The sequence below is a fragment of the Pteropus vampyrus genome, unplaced genomic scaffold, assembly GCF_000151845.1.
Source record: "Pteropus vampyrus isolate Shadow unplaced genomic scaffold, Pvam_2.0 Scaffold8, whole genome shotgun sequence".
Classification (NCBI taxonomy): Eukaryota; Metazoa; Chordata; class Mammalia; order Chiroptera; family Pteropodidae; genus Pteropus; species Pteropus vampyrus.
In genome coordinates, this window is record NW_011888789.1 from 1,376,600 (window position 1) to 1,387,210 (window position 10,611).

Here is a 10,611-nt window from a genome sequence, read left to right on the forward strand (position 1 = left end):
GAGGGGCATATGTTCGTCAATTAAAATACTTGACGTAATAAGGGTGTCAGTTCTTAAATCTAATAAAAGTTTAATGTAATTTCTATTAAAGTCTTAGCAATTTTTTTATAAATGTATATAATTTATTCCAGAATTCATATAAAAATTCTAAATTTTATTCTAAAATTCATGTAAAACAGAAAAGACCAATAACTTCAGCAATTTTGAAAAAAGAATTATGTAGCAGAAGGAATCAGTCTATATGATTTAAAAACTTTTTTGGTACAGTAATCATGACTGTGTGGTATTGGTAGAAGGATAAACACATAGATCAATGAAATAAAACAGAGAGCCACAAATAGACCCACACAAATATCTTCAAATGATTTCTGGCAAAAGTGGAAAGTCAATCTGGTGGAAGAAAGAACCATCATTTCATAGATTGGTTAGAATGATGCTGGAGGAATTGGTACTGGAGCAACTGAATAGCCATAAACAAAAATACACACACACATACATATGTACATATGTACATATGTACGTACATATGTATATACATACATACATATATAAAAAAGGATAAAATGTAAAAATATAAAAATTTACGGAAAAAATATAAAATCTTCAGGGCCTAAGACATAGAGTTCTTAGACTTGATATCAAATGCACTATCCATAAAAGGAACATTAATAAATTGAACTTCAATTAAATTAAAAGTTTTACTTCTATGAAATACACTGGCAGGACGTAACAAACTGCAGTTTGGAAAGAAAATGTTTGTGAACTACATATCTGACAATGACTACTGTCTAGAAAATATAAGAACACTCAAGTGTTAATGGTAAAAAAAAATGCACAATCTAATTTTAATATTTTCAAAGAACATGAAGAGACATTCACTGAAGGGAATACATGGATGGCAAATAAACACATAAAAATATGTCTGTCCATTAAGAAATATAAATGGGAACGACATTTGAGATATCACAACACATAGCTGTCAGTATGAGTAAAATGAAAACCAATGACCATATCACATGCTGGAAAGGATATGTAGAAACTGGATAATGATGCATTGTAAGTGGGAAATATAAAATACTCTAGAAGACAATCTGGTGATATCTTATGAAACTATACATTCAACTACTAAATGACACAAAAATTGCACCTCTGGGAATTTGTTTTAGAGACATGAAGGCTTATGTTCAAATCAAAGTTTATAGCAGTTATAGTTACAATAGCTAAATTTGGAAACAACTCAGATGCCCTTCAGTGGTGAATGGCTAGACAAACTGTGGTAATCCACATGAAGGAATACTACTCAGTAATAAAAAGGAATGGGCTATTGCTACGAGAACAACCTGGACGAATCTCCAGGGATTTATGTTGAGGTAAATCTTGAATACCAGGTTACATATTGTATAATTCCATTTATATAAAATTCCTGAAATGACAAAATTATAGAAATGGATAACAGATTAGTGGTTGCCAGGAGTTAAGGACAGAATGAGGCTGAGAAAGTAGTATGGCTATAAAAGAGCAAAATGAGGGATCCTTGTGGCCAAGATTTTGTACCTTGACTGTATGAAAGTCAGTATCCTGGATGTAGTACAGTTTTGCAAGATGTTACTGTTGGTGGGGCAGGGGAATCTTGATAATGGATACATGTAATCTCTCTGTATTATTTCTTATAACTGCATGAGAATTTAGAATTATCTCCAAATAAAAGTTTAATTAAAAAAAAGATAATGGGAAACATTAGTAAAAAATGACCTGCCTACAACTCAGTGGATACATATCTAAATATAGATCTTAAACAGCTATGTAACCGAACTGAATGTGCTCAATAATTATTGAAAATTGCATTTACATTCCAGCAAGTTCTAAAATTTTAGGGATTGAAATTTTAGCCAAGCTAGGGTGAAAATTGTCCTGGGATGAATAGTCCCAGAAAATATACAGAAAATGAGCCTTATAAACAAGGAGCACCTTGGAGAATACCTCAAGAACATAAAGGATCACATTTATAGGACAGCAGCTGCCAAGTAACTGCCCTTATCACTGAGTCCTGCACGCCAAGCATTCTTGGCCTGGAAAATAGGCTATCAACTTTGAGGAGCTAGGATGAATATACCAAACACAGTCGTTCTAGATTTACTATGAAAGTATGCAGAAACATGCTGTAGCAGACATAATACAATTGAAGAATAGAAAAAATAATAAGAAACATCCTAATGAGGCAATGTAGAAAGCATGAATTTTGAAATTTCATATCCCACTTCATTAAAAGGGAGTGTTTCCATTTCCTGTGTCTGTGCAACGAATTGCCACAAATGTAGTGACTTAAAACAACACACATTTATGATCTCAGCATTCTATAGTTCAGAAGTCACATTGGCTCAGCTGATTTCTCTGCTCTGTGTTTCATAAGACATACATCAAGATGTTCACCAGCTGAGGACATATCAGGAGGCTCTCTAAAGAATCAGCTTCTAAACTCATTTGGGTCATTGGCAGAATATACTACCTTTCAGATGTAGTACTGAGGTTGCTATTTCCTTATTGGCTGTCAGGGGGAACCAACAACCACTTTCATCTCCTAAAAGACTGTCACTGCTGTTGTATAGTGTGCCATATTTCTCAGAGCCAGCAATGGCCTGTTGTACATTTGGTATCTCTCTGACTATCCCATCACCTGTATCTCCCTTTCTACAGTTTGCAAAAGTTCTCTGTGGTTAAGGGCTCCTGTGATTCAAGTGGGCCCACCCGTATGATCCAGGGTAACTATATTTCAAGGTCATAGCCTTAATTTTATCTACAAAGTCTCATTTGCCAAGTAAAGTGACATGGTCATGAGTTCCAAGAATTATGGCATGGGTGGCTTTAGAGGATGAAGAGAATTATTTTGCTCACAGTAGAAGGCTTTTATGTAGTAATTTTACAAAAATAATCTTAAATAGAGGGCTGACTGGCATCCCGGTTATGTATCATGAAAGCTATGACCATCAGCATGTTCATTTTCACTTATCCTCTTTAAGCCTCAACTTCCATATCTATAAATTCATGAGATTATTGTAAGAATGAATGTCATAATTTATAGTATATTCAAAAATGAGAGAAAAGGAAAATTATACTTAAAAATAATTTTAAGAACATCTTTAGATCCAAAATTACTAGAGTATAAAGAGCCATGAAAAATGAAGGCAAACATTTCCAGTCACTATCCACATAAAGGATTAATTTTTGATAATAAAAAGACAATACAAATTGGTGAGAGAAAAACACTAAAGACATGAATAGATACAAGGGCATAGGTTACAACAGATAATTTTCTCTAGATCAGAATCTAATGACCAATATAAGCATAGAAAAATGTTCAACTTCACAAAAGTAATTAAATAAATGCAAATTAAGATAAAATTTAATTTGTTAAGCTAATGAAATGAAGATTAGAAAGTTGATGTGAAAATTCAGTTATGTTGAAAAGTATATTTATTATTGTCATTTATCTGATAAAATTGACATACAAATGCTTATGATAAATTTGTAACAATCTCATTCTCAAAATGAATTTGACAGCCTTTATAAAAAGCCCACAAATACCTCTACCCTCAAGCATAATAAGTGTTCTTCCAGGAATCTTAATGAAATAACCTAACTGTAGCAGAGGTTTATATGTAAATATATTAATCACAGTGCTATTTATAACAATAAGAGCTATTATATATTGAGTGTTTAATATGAGCAAGGCTCTACTATAAAACCTTAGATGTTTTGGTAAAGCAGTTAATGCTCATCAAGTACTTCATGCGCTTCCCATATTTTAAAGCCTTTGCGCTATTTAAGTTGAGGCCATGTGAGTGCTTTTGGTTAGTAGGATGTAAAAGGGTCCGATGTTTCTGGACTGAAGAAGTTATGAACCTATGTACTTCATTCACTCTCTTTTTTCTCTAAGAAGAACTTGGAAGCCGTCTGAACACATGATTTGTGATAACATAAAACATTACAAAATGAAGATAGTCTGGTTTCCTGAAGTAACAGAAGAGATTTCTAGTGATATATGTCAGATTTGATATGAAGGAGAAATATATTTTTCTTATGCCAAGCCACTGTGATTTGAGTTGATATGTTATTCTAGCATAATCTTGCCAAGCCAATACAGCGCATTAACTCATAGAGTTCATTAGAAAACCCTAAGAAGTAGGTAGGATCATTTCTTCCTGTCACCTTTGAGGAAATTAAAATATAGTATGGTTACGAAGAAATGATCAATGTCACCCAAACAGTGGAAAAATCATATTCGAGGAATTAGCTTTAAAAACAATCTGTTTAACAACTATCATTGAAAACAATTCAGGTTCAGTAGATAAAGGAATCAATACATAATCAATGTCCATTATATATGGCAGAATCTCACGCAACCATTACAATAATATCTCTAACTTGCTTTTGATAAACTTTGAAAAAGAAATAGCGCTAACAATCTAATTTAATTGAAAAGACAGATGTACATTGTATAAAAACTTTATAAACTATGATTAAAAATAAAGTTCTAGGTATAGTGAAAAAATATATTAATATAAACTGAAATTCCTCCTGCTTCAAATTCCTAGAAAATAACATTATTCTGAATGTATAATTGAACTTTGAAGAAGAGAAAATTGTCATCTACTGGAAATAAAGAGGAAATTGTTCATTGGCAAAGTGAGGCCATAAACAGGTGCGATCACTTCCAGTAGATATGACTAGTCACCAAGAGCCTTCATGTTAATACTGACACAGAAGTGATGAGGACATGAGTCTCCAAGTTGAAGAATAAGAACTGAGAGATGCCTCCAGAGCCAGGAATCTTAAAGGAGTAAATCTTACTGGACCAATAAAAAAAAAAAAAAAAAAAAAAAAAAACTTTTAGTACAGAGGAAAGAAAAATCTTTCTTTGCATCGAATGTGACCCACAAAATAAATTTCTCCTAAATATATGAAAGCTTAAATTTTCACTTCACATGAAGACTGGTTAAAAATGTATGTTATTTGTGTGTTGAAAAATATCAAAGTGCAAAAGTTATACAATGTAAAACAGGTTAATGAAACTCCTGCAACTATAAAGAAGCAAAGGCAAACAGCTTTGGAAGGATGCTCCCACAGAACAGGAGAAGAGGGATTTCAAAGGGGAAAACTACAATAACAACTGTATTATGACAATTTCAGCTACACGCACAAAAAAGTTACAAATCACATACAAGAATAAACTTCCAGAAGCAAGAATCAACAGACATAATAAGCAATGAGATTAGATCAATAATAGTATGTTTTATTTTTTATAAAGTTTAAGAATACACTGAAAAAAAAAGCAGGCACCATCGAAAATGAAATAAATTGCACAAAAAAAAATGTCATTGAAGCAAAAAGAAAACTCAAATAAATTAGCTAAACAGCAGAAGAGACACATTTAATGAGAGAATTAGTGAATTTATAGATAGGAGGAAATAGCTAAGAATGCAGCATAATAATTGAAATGTAGAAGAGAGGAAAATGGTTCAATATATGCTTTGCTGTATTTCCTGACAGAAAGATAACAGACTTGAACAAAAACCCTATAAAATAATGGCTGATGTTTGTCTGCAATGATAAAATAAACAATTTATCTGATTCAACAAGCTCGATATATCTTTAGCAAGAAAAAATGCATAAACATCAACAAAAAATATCGTAGCATTACAAAATAACAAAGAAAAAACTAAAAATTAAAAGAAGTGTAATTGCACTGACAACAGACTTCTTAATAAGACATTCTGAGAAAAATCTGGGCTAAAATATCTCTTAACATAGAATTTTATAAACCCATCTAGACTGAAATTCAAGAGAAAGGCTTAAAGAAGAGGAAAAAAAAAACAGCAGAGAATTTGTCATTAGCAAAGCCTCATCACAGAACTGCTATTTAATGTATTTTAGAAAAAGGGCAGCTGAATCCAGAAATAGAAAATATTGAATTCAAGAAGCAATGTTTATAAAGAAAGTGATAACATTTGAGGGCAGATCTAATAAGCAAAGGCTATATAAACACCTCCTCCATATTAATGGTGACTCATTTAGGGGGTGCATAAAATAAGATGATTATAAAGTACTATAGAAAAGTAACATATAAGAAATAGAGACAGGATAATAGATGTTTGAGCTTACAAAAGCCTTGCAGAGTTTTAAGGAGGATGGAGATATTATCAACAATGTATTTTGTTATCAAGCCAGTTATCATTTAAGAACGGGATATTGAACAGGACAATTGAGAGCAGAGCCTGCACTGCAAGCATTTGTCATGGCAAGCAGCAACGTTTCCTGTGGGTAAATTCACTGGTGCAGAAAGTTTCTAACTTGGCTTATTCATGGCTTCCCCATAGGAAAGTACTGAGGCAGGAGCTGTCCCCAGACACTCCCCCTAACTCGACAAGAGAAGGACTCATCACGAGTGAGCATAGTGTCAGTCAGAGAGAGCACTGCTAATGGCAGAGGAAAGTGTCCTGTGACCTTCCCATAACACTCTGCCAGGACAGAGGGCCCTTCTAGTTAAAGAAACAGCACACAACCCTGTATAAGTACAACTATTTTTATATCTTTATCCCTCATGCTTTCTTTGAGCACCCTGATTTGAAGGAGTCAGTAGATAAAGAAGAAAGCAAGAAGTCGAGAAAGGGCCACCGAGTAATAAACCCCCCGTCCCATTTGCGGGTACCTGAGACAGGTGAGTGGAGAATGATTGGGTTTGACATGAGATCAAAGTTTTAATTTAGAGTGGCGGAATTTTTAACACTTGAAAGTAAATAGTAACTCTCTAAAAGACATAATTGAAATTCATTAGAAAATTATGAGTTCTTAATCTAAGTTGAGAGAGACAGTCGTTACACGGCATGTTTGAAGGATCAGTGAGAGAAACTTTCATTTATGTGCACAAGGAGACATGTTCATGGGTCTGGATTCTCTATAAAATAGAAGACTTTAAGATTTAAAATGTGTGCAAATTAGAGCTAATGTTTAATGCTGAAATTTTTAAATAATATTTAGAAAATTAATCAGGTTGCAAAAGAATGCATGTAGAATGATATTAATATAAAAGCTTAAGTACAAAAATGTACTTACACACACACATATAAAACCTTAAGTAATTCTTGGTAATGTGGAAAATATATTACTATATCTAACATAATATGAACTCCAAAATTTAATTACTTATATTTTCTTTTTCAGCATATCGTTAATATCCAAAAAAGCAATAATAATGTAATATGCACATTTTTACCATATATAGTATACCTATCAAGAGTTCTTGATAGTGGCTTAAGTATAGTTCTGTCTAACAATATTAGAAAATTTCTTAATTCTGTCTACAATATGAGAAGGGTTTTACAGTCTAATACATTTTTAATAACAGAGCAGTGCATCCATCTAGGGCCCATTTCTTTATGCATAAAAGAAGATGGCAATTGTCATATGCCATTAATTTAAGTATTTATCAATGAAGTGAATGTAATTTTCCTAAAGCATTACTTATTTACCCTTAACTTTTAAAAATCAGTGTCATATATATTTATAATCTTATTATCCAATGGAACTTGTTGATAATAAAACCCACTCATACAAATCACATAAGATCCAAAAGGTGTTTTAAGTGCTATGTTCTTGAGCTAAATTATCAAGCTTCATACTGTTCTGAGTCTAATACATTCAGAAGTTAAAGTTATCAAAGTTTTTAGATGATAATTTATTTTACTTCCATATTATAGAGATTGATTTTATTATTACTTTCAACTTTAAAATGAACTTTAATCATTGAGGTAGCTTAATATATAAAATAGTGTCTTTTGTATTTTAATAGTAACATGGAATCATAAATATTTAAAATTTAAAGAGAATGAAAAATAGAATCCAATTATCTTATGTACAGTTGAAGCAAACCAAGAAGGGAAGTTGATAAAATTACCACAGAAAATTAACAAGTGTTTTTTTCTCATAAATCTTAGTTCTTATTACTTGCACTCATGATGTATCTGTAAGAAGTAAAAATTCTGGAAGCCAACATAGATAATATCATTTTATGATAAGGTTAGGTGATTGCCTTTGTCCGAGGTCAAGCTTTCCTAAAAATCTGAAAACCTGAAATTCTGAAGGCTATAAATTTCAAGATTCATTTACTTCTGACAATATACCACCTCTTGGTTCAAAGGAAGAACATATATATATATATATATATGTATATATATATATATATTTAAGAGCTAAGGAATAAAGCTCAATAGAGTATTTAACTTTATATAGTTATTTAAAATGAAAATTTTATGACAAGTACAAGATAGTAAAAAATATCATGTTAATTTTTCTTCACCACGGACTTAGAGCTTTAAATGAAAATTGAAAGTGATCATAAAATGTTTTATTGTTTTCATACTTTCCAAAGCTCTAGAGAAAAAAAATATTGTTGACAATATATGAATTCAACTGTGAACTTCATTTGGTTGATTGGGAAGAAAGCTATACATGAACATTAAGGTTATACTTATAGGATTGAAATAAATCTTTTGAAAGAAATACAACCCAGAAAATAGGTCACTTTTCTTATTTTTATTAAAATTATTAATTTGATTAATGTTTCATTAAATTGGCAGATTGTCTATATTGTTTTGTCTTGGTACTGATTGATTTCTACCTAAATATTATATTATGGAAGATCTTACCTGCAGATATTGGGAAGGAATAGTTTGATTATAAGTGGTGTTATAAGAATATGTGTGAAAAAATTCAGCTTTCTTACATAGAAAATTTTCATAACATGTGAATAATTTTATCCCTATGGATTGAATGCTTGATAAAATTGGCCTAATGTATTATATTAGTATTAATTCCAGTCATTCAATTTGGTCTGAGATAAAATTTGAGAAATATGATCTCTTCTTTTCTCACTTTCTTTTTATGTTCTTCTGTTATTCCTTTAGCCTAATGCTTCATTTATAAAAATAAAATTGTGAGAAGACTAATACAGAGAAAATAATCAATCTCATTCTATTTTGAGTCAAAATGCCCTAAAGGTTTGTATGTATTTTACTCTAAAATTTGACTTATAGAAAAATAATACAAGGACATAATCATGAAAGTAGTTAAGATTTTGTTTCCAAATTTTTATTTTATATTTTCATTTAGGGAATTGTCAACAATCAATAAGGAATTATTTCAATAAATTGTAGTATATCCACAGAATGGAATCCAATGGCTTTGCACTCATTAAAAATATCATAGAAGAATACCTACCAGCATGGAATAATATTATGATTTTGTTTAAACTAATAATAATTAAAATTATTATATATAACAATGACGTCCTTCAATAGCTAAATGGATACACAAACATCAGTGCAATGGAACACTATTCAGCAATAAAAAGACCAAACCACTGATTCATACGGCAAGAATGAATCTTAAATATGTTTTGCTAAGTGAAGGAAAGCAAACCAAGAGGTTATGTATCATGTGATTTCATTTATATAACAATCTGAAAAGGGCTGGAAATGTGCTTCTGTGGTGGCACTTGCCACATAAAGAACATGCCCTGTCACTAGTTCTAGGAGGATGAGTCATACAAACAATACTTTTGTCTCTTTTTTACTTGGACCCAAGTTCTGCTTTGTCCAGTGCCCATTTGAACCCCAAATACCCACAGATGTAAATCTAAGAAAAAAATGCTCATGTGACATTGCCATGACATGAATGACATTAATATTTGTGGTTGTTTTGATATAGAGCATTATTGAATTATCATGATAATATCAAAATGGTAAAATTTGACTAGCTATAAAATATGGCTAATTGTCAAAACAAAAGGTATTAAAAACAAAAACGAGAATATATTTGTAGCAAATAAATAATGAAATTTTATCTGCAATATACAAAGACTGCCTATGTGTGGAATATAATTATTGAAATCATCAAAATAGACAAAGAATATAAACTGTTCATGAAGAGATGCCAAATATGAATATATAAAGTATTTTTGGCACTTCAAAGGTAAATTTAGACAATAAGGAGAAACCATTTATAAAATATATAATGACAATTTTATTCTTTTTTGTAGAATAAGGCTGTTAGGAATATGAATCAATGCAACAGTCTTCAATAATGCTTGATAATATAGATGATATTTTAGACCCAGTAATTGCTCTTCAAGCAAAAATCCGAAGTATAGGTTCATCTATAAAGAAAAATACATTTGTACATATAGTACAAATAGTCTAAATTTGTATAAATTTATACAAAATTTATATAAATATACACATTTTGACATAAAAACACTGCAAGTAAATGTTCAATATATATTTCTTACAGGAACAACAACAAAAATATACATCCAAATACAGTAACTGGCTATTAACAAATGCTACATCTATGTACCTATTAAATAATTAGTTAAAATTTTATATATACACATATATGAAATATATATGAAGTTCTAAGATATATCTATAACATAAATTTCACTAAAAATGGTTGCAAATAGACAAATATATACATACAAATATATTTACATTTAATATGAGCATATGTATTATAAATGGCTTGCATTTTTTAAATGTCAACTATTTTTAAAAGATA

The 10,611-nt window shown here is 30.7% G+C and overlaps 1 pseudogene; it reads left to right on the top strand.

The window, feature by feature from the left end:
- Positions 1–1,316: 1,316 nt before the first annotated feature.
- LOC111728996 overlaps positions 1,317–10,611 on the top strand; it is a 164,703-nt pseudogene continuing 155,408 nt past the window's right edge.